Here is a 7325-nt window from a genome sequence, read left to right on the forward strand (position 1 = left end):
GGGTGAGCCCATCTCTGTTCACATCCATGGGAAGAACAATGTGCCTTTGGTAGCTGCATGGCAGGCAGCAGCTTAAGCCAAAAGTAAAGTCACAAACTGACAGTTTCCTGCAAGCTCTGGACAAAGATGACTCCTTTTTTCCTAAAAATATGGATTTTTACAGAAAGCTCTGTGTGCACACATAGAGAAAATGTTGGGAAGGAGTGCTTGAAGGCAGAGCTGGTACAAAAGAAGGAACATTATTAATGTGATCTCAAGACCAGTGAGGTTTCATACCATACCTTCTCTGACTGCATCCTATCTACACAACTCCCTCTCTGCAGTTTCCCCATCCTGTTTGCTGTGTGGAGATTGCCCTGGTGTTGGATTCGTCTTTGTCGTGGTTTCAGCACAGCTGGTAACAAAACACCATGCAGCCGCTTGCTCACTCCTCCCTCTACAGCTCTAGTAGGATAAGGAGAAAATATAAAGGCAGGCTCGTGGGTCGAGACAAAGACAGAGAGGGATCACTCACCACTTATGGTCACGGGCAAAAGGCAGGCTCCACCTGGGGAGGAAACAAAATCAGTTTAGTTTACTACCAATCCAATCAAAACAAGGATATTAGGAAGTAAAACCCAACCTGAGAACAGCTTCCCCCCACCCCTCCCTCCTTCCCGCCTCAACTCCACTCCTAGATTCTCCACCTCCTCCCGCCCCACGTCAGGGAATGGGGGTTGGGGTCGGTTCCTCACACCTTGTCTCTGCCGCTCCTTCCTCCTCAGGGGGAGGAGGACTCCGCACTCGTCCCCTGCTCCACCGTGGGGTCCCTCCCACGGGAGACAGTCCTTCACAAACTTCTCCAGCATGAGTCCTTCCCACAGGCTGCAGTTCCTCCCAAACTTCCCTGGCCTGGGTCCTTTCCGTGGGCTGCAGTCCTTCAGTCCCAGCCTGCTCCAGCACGGGCTTCCCCAGGGAGCGGCGGCCATCTTGTGGGGCATCCATCCCCCTGCTCCGGCGTGGGCTCCTCTCTCCCCGGGCTGCAGGTGGGCATCTGCTCCCCCGCTGCCCTCCATGGGCTGGGGGGGGACAGCCTGCCCTCTGGTCTCACCAGGGGCTGCGGGGGCATCCCCTCCTCCCCGCCTTCCTCACTGACCTCGGGATCTGCAGAGGGGTTCCTCTCCCATTCCGATCCCCTCACTCACTGCAGGTTTCCCCTCTTAAATCTGCTCTCCCACAGGTGTTTCCACTGTCACTGATGGGCTCAGCCTGGGCCAGAGGTGGGTCCAGCTTGGAGCTGGGGAAGCTTCTAGCAGCTTCTCACAGGAGCCACCCCTGCAGCCTCCTCCCCCACTACCAAAACCCTGCCACACAAACCCAAAACAGGCACCCAAGGAAGGTCTCTGCCAGTTTGCCCACCCCACGGGCACCACACAGATCCCAAGGCCACGGTGAGCACCACTGATGCTTCAGTTGTCGTGAGGTGTCCTGCAGTGTGAGGGACACCACCATGCTGTTCTGATGGACTGGTTGGTTTGGAAAAATGATGACTGAGGGGGAACATGCGCAGGCTACAAAATCATGAGGCGGTAAGAGAAGGTGAATAAGGGGATCATTTACTCCCCCTTCTGATACAAGCAAGGAGACTACAAGAAACACAAGGAGATACTTTGTCACACAAGTTTTGCTAAGCCATGGAGGCTCTTTCCTAGATGATGGCGTTGGTGCTTGCATGGGTTTCAGAAGCGTTTGGATAAATTCACAGGAGAGAAATCCACACGGTACTGCCTGGTACCACCACACCAGCTCTTGTTCAGGAGGTCCCTGAGCCCTGCCGGTGCTGGGATACCCCAGGGATGTATTCCAGTGCATTTACTCTGCTCTTGCCCTCCCCTTGACATCTGCTTTGGCTGCTCAGGGCTGCACCATCCTTTGCGCCGACCCACTATCGCAGTCTTGCCATCCCAGGGAAAGGCTCATTCACAGACATCTGAGAGATCACACAGCAGGAACTGGTTGATTTTCTGTTCCACATCATCCCCCAACACCCTCTGGGCTGTCCCCTTGCCCTTGGCAGTACCCTTGGCTCTCTCCCCTCTGCCCAGGGCTCTCTTTCCCTTTCCCTTGCTGGCAGTGAAACTCCAAGCCCCCCCCACTACACCCTGCCTTGTCCTCCCCTTCACTGCGCTCCTTCCCTCATTCCTTTTCTTGCTGCTGTCGTGTTTTCCGCAGCATGCAGCCCACCTCACCAAAGAGACGCCAAACAAAGGGGCTGACGTTATGCTTGTTGCCCGCCAGCTTCTCCAAGTGCTCCCAGGACTTCGGTACTACAGCTGCTGTGATTTTTTTTATTCCGCTCTTAACCCCGCTGGCTTTTGTTGAACATTTGTCATTAATGGGGAAGGATCTTAGTCTCTATTTAAGAGCGCTGTGAATCAGAAAGGATGGTGTTAAAATTCAGAGTGAGGCTGTCTCCCCCCTCCCTCTTTTCTTTGCCCCTCTTGTCCCCACTCCTGTCCTTTACTGCAGCCGGTGGGGCTTTCTCAGCCAAGGCAAGAAAGAAATGCAAGACCCATACAAGGATGCAGCTAATCTGTCCCACGTAGCTTGTGCCCACCGGCACCACCACCAGCTCCCCCCACCGCCCCACCAAATGACAAAAGAACCTTGATTACTGACTCACCGTGCCAGCCGAAGGAGAAGTGGTGGTGGGGGGGGAAATAATGCATCGCATTCGTTTATAATAGTGGGCTCTGAGTCTGCTGGGAGATTGGCTGGCATTTCGGCAGCTGAGGGGGCTGCCCCATGTCTGAGCTGTCACACTGACTCACCTGCCACAGCAGCAGCTCTGAAAGGCACCGCAGGAGGAGTGGGAGAGGGAGAGGCAGGGGATGGAGGAAGATGCACGCCCCACAGACGCGCGGAGGGAGGGCGTCTGCCCCCCACGCACCCTCCCCTCCCAGTTCGACCCCAGAGATGCACGTGTTGTGCCTTTCGGGTGTCACTCACTCTCCTCCTTCATTCAGAAGCGGGACGGAAACTCAGCTTACTTCTCAGCCTCTCTCAGCTCCCCATCCACATTTGTCACAGGATAATACAGCATAAGGAAGCCCAAAGCGAGAAAGACAATTATTTCCTCTGACCTGCTGCCTCACTTCACCAAAGCATCACTTTTGGGGGGGAGAGGAGCTGTGCAGGAGCCCGCAGCTCTGTTTTTCTGGGTGCTGGACCCAGGCTTGCGACTGGAGCACTTTGACTTTACCAGGGGCTGACCGTGACCATCCCTGGTCAGCAACTGGTGAGCCATTGCAGTCCCTCACCCTGAACATGGAAGCAGGAGACAAACTCTTCTACAGGAGTTCTACAGGAGCTTCAAAGTCCCTTTCCAGTATTCATGAATGATTCCAGCATACAATGCAGAAAATCAGCGTTCATTGTTTTACCAACTACCCTTTCTCTTTGGAAATTTCCGCAGTGTTTTAGGGCCTCAGGGAACCAGGTGGCAGGATGTTGAGTTCCTCTTACTCCCTTGGGTGCTGCTGCCTCTTCCTGCCATCCTATTCCTCCTTCCTTTTCCCCCAATTCCTTTTCATCCCATGTCTGGCCAACCCTCTTCCAGCCCATTTCCATATATTCTTCCTTCGATCCTTGCTGCTTTCTCCTGCTTTTGCAAGTCTTCTGTATGAAAACAGACACCTGAGTGTCTGCCCTTTGCATTGACCAATCATCTGAAAATAAATGGGAAAAAGGGTGATTACTCCTCTGGTTTTTTTCCCCACCTTGTTTCATGAGCAGGTAACTTCATTAAAACTTTTTCCACTGCTCAGAGCCCAGTCAGCTCCCCTCACTGTTAATGGCATCCTCAAAGGATTCAGTTTCTGCTCTGAAGGTGTGTGAATGCAGCACTGAGAGGAAAGGGAGTGCTTTGATAAAGGATTATCAAGAAATCAGTGAGGAAGGATGAGGTAAAATGCCTCTAGGTCTGGGACCAGAGAAAAGAATATCAGTGGTGCAGAGGTGTGATAGGTAAGAAGTAATTAGCAGGAAAATGTGATGATAACCAGTATGATCTTTTGGTATTCCACCACCTGTCCGGCTAATGGACTGCAGCCTGGGGTCACATAATGAGGTTTTCATGTGTGTTTACAGCTCCTAAATGCTTCCAGATTAATAAGAGTTATGAACGATAATCGATAATTGTCGTACACTGTAATAAACTTCCTTTCATTTCCAGTCTTCACACAATCTAGAAAGCATCAGAATCCCAAAGACATTATTATTCAGGACATTAAATCCCAAATGAAGAAATCTAATAGTATACAAGCTGCAAACCACAGTACAGCCATCTAATGCAAACAAAAATGCAATGAGGGAAGTGAAAGAAAGCACTAATTCCGAGGAATTTTATTTCCCCTTCCAATACTGTGAGCACATGTTGAAGCTGTTTTCTTTCTCCCTACATAGAGGACTTCAATGTTTGATTTATACCCTGAGGCCTTGTTCGCTGCCTTGCTTCTGAATTTGACTTGAATGGCACAAGAATGATCAGTGAAAGTTTGCAGTTGTTTCACTCCTGGCAAAAGGAAAAGGAAGAAAAAAAAAGAAAAAAAAAAAAAAAAAAGAAGGAAGGAAGGAGGGGAACACCACAAATGAGTTCAAAGGTTTGGAGAAGTGTTGGGAGCTTTATGTTCATTTCCAAAGGTTGCTCCTTTCATTTCTAATCAATATTCAGCTGGGAATAAATCCACAGGATTGATGTGCACACTGAGTTATTTCATTTTAGCTTGTACTGGAAAACTATTTCAGTGGTGTTTTCTGGTGGCTGGTACTGTTCCCTCCACCTCTGACGCACTGGATTTGTCTAGGAAGCTCTGCACAGAGGAGAGAAACAGACTTAAAAGCATCAAAGTAAAGAGTAACCCTTCAAAAAGAGGGAACGGGGGAAGATGAGGCAACCACAGGGCAAAGGGAGAAGAAGGAAGACAGCTTCATGCTGGTTTAGTGGACAGAGGTCAGCTGGTTTTCACCCAGGTCTACTTTTTTCTGGCTGATATTTTCCACAAGTGTTGGTGTCTCTGGCTTGCTGGGTGGTGGCCTCAACCCTTTCCTCTCCAGGCCCCGTTTTCATTTTCCCCAGTCGAGGTAGATGGGAGCTGCCTATACTCTCCTGTGTTAACTCCATGGTGTATATTGCAGAGGAGTTGTTTCCAGAGCCCAGTATCCCCGTGTCAATATTTTAAATCCTTTCTTTGCCATGAAAAGTTATTTTTAGTGGAGGGAAGACCCTGGCTGGCAGCAGAATAGTTTGCTTTGATTAGCTCCTCATTCGAACAGCCAAATTTGCTAAGGAGAGTTATACTTTGTGCAAGGTCGCAGGTCAGGCATTTTCCTGATGTGTTACCAAGCTGGTCAGAAAGAAACTGTGATGCGGGTGAAAAACAGTATGTTTGAGACTCATGGATTTGCCTCCACTGCCGGGTCGAGAGCTTCTCTGCACACTGTCTTCTCACAGCTCACACCTTTGCTCCAGCAGAATAACCTCCTGGCTCTGCAGCCATGTGCTGTCCAGCATGGGACTGTGGTCATCCATTCTGCACCCATCTCTCTGCGTTCACTCACTAATGCCAGGCATCGACCTGGAGACCTTTTTCAATAACATGTTGAGTGGTCTGGCCATATGAACCCACTGACTGCCGACTTTCCAAGGAAACCTGCAAGCAGCATGTCCATGGAGAAGCGGCAGTGAAGCGAGAAGGCCTTTCCCTTCCCCTTGTCCCTGATGCAAGTCCTGAGTTGCGGGACCGAATTGCCATCTACTTTGCTGTCCATCCTTGCCTACAGATCTCTTTCAGCATGACTTGCTTCTTATGTTCTCTTTTACGTTACACAGACACATTCGAATTTACTCCTCTTTATCTCCCCACACACAACCTCATTTTAGACTTTCCTGCCACCAGTTCTAAATTCTGAGCTTTCTCATCTACTTTTCTTCTTTTGCTGGTTGGTTCAACCCTTAGTGCTTCAGGCACCTTTAAAAAAGAAGCCATGAATATGTTACGAGCTCACTTTATAATGAAGATAATTAAAGCCTCCATGGGTCCTGTTTCTATTCCATCCTCCCTGCTCTGCCTGACCTTCTTCTCGCAGTTTTTTACCTGGTTTCCAGCCCACACATCAGTGGAAATAAATCCAAACTTCCCTAAATTAACGCTTTGAGGAAGTTTCATAAGACACATAGACTTTTTGACATTCCCTGGGTCTGAATTAACCCTTCATGCAACAGAAAAAATGTTTCTTAGATTAGATGATTGCTGGATTGCTGGTCCTCCTTCTCTTGATCTTTGTCGATAGATGGATCCTGTGGTGTTTTGTTTGGTTTGGGGTTTTTTTTTCTGCCAGATTTAGAGCTTGCTCCAGAGGAAGCCCAAGGTATGAATGAAGTGTCAATCAGCTTCCCCATGAGCTGGCTTCTGAATAATCAAAGCTTTAGCCATGCATAACTAACTCACATTTGACAAGGATTTCCTGGGCAAGCACGCTGACAGAAAGTCTACCAAGTCACTCCCTTCCTAGCCCTCTCACCAGGACCCCAAGAAGTCAATAAATCCTATGTTAACCACCACGGCAGCAGCTACCAAGCACTATAGAGGGACGCAAGAAGTTGACCTTGCCTCCGCTGGTGTCAGAAGCAACGTAAGAAGTTTCTCTCCCACACACAGTATTCGACTCTCCGCTTCTTATCCCACTGGGAATGCAGGCACAGCACACGCCCCCACATGCATTGCAGTCAGTAAAACACACCAGGCAAGATGCTGTTACCTAGGCAATGGTTATCACAAGTCTCTGTAAAGGGAGTAGGGGGAGAGGTATAGGACAATGCAGACTTGAAGAAGGAGAAAATGAAGCCACCAGAAGAGATCAAGCTGAGATATAAGACCTGAAAGGCTGTGATACTGGCAGCTGCTGGTACTGGGAAATTGAGTGTTAGACTTTTTCTTTTTTTTTTTTTTTTTTTTTTAACGTTAAACACAGTTCTGTGATGGACATAAAGACTTTGGCTCTTTGATATCTTACCAGCCTGAGAAGTGCTGCCAGTTTGTAGGTTTGTGATCTAACCTTTGCAGAAGGGCAGGCTGCTGGTCAGACTCCCTATGGTGCCATGGCTGGCCAAGATTTTGGACCAAGGCTCATCCTTCACACAGCCGGACCTAAGCAAGCTCCATAAAGACATGTTACCTCAAGCTTTATTTGTGTGGTGTCCCATCGCAAAAGTGTGTCGTCTCTTACTGGTCTTCACCCCAGACGCAGTCTCTCTAAACCATCCCTCAAAGGGAGCAACAATGAAT

General features: G+C 49.2%; 1 long non-coding RNA gene across 1 annotated transcript; it reads right to left on the reverse strand.

The window, feature by feature from the left end:
* Positions 1–512: 512 nt before the first annotated feature.
* LOC115340509 lies at positions 513–2800 on the reverse strand. Its single transcript, XR_003923077.1, has 3 exons — positions 2663–2800; positions 2229–2407; positions 513–547 (listed from the first exon to the last, which is right to left on the reverse strand). It is a non-coding gene; the product is annotated as an uncharacterized LOC115340509 (long non-coding RNA).
* Between the last annotated feature and the right edge of the window lie 4525 nt (positions 2801–7325).

Source organism: Aquila chrysaetos, chromosome 4 (genome assembly GCF_900496995.4).
Source record: "Aquila chrysaetos chrysaetos chromosome 4, bAquChr1.4, whole genome shotgun sequence".
NCBI classification, from domain to species: Eukaryota; Metazoa; Chordata; class Aves; order Accipitriformes; family Accipitridae; genus Aquila; species Aquila chrysaetos.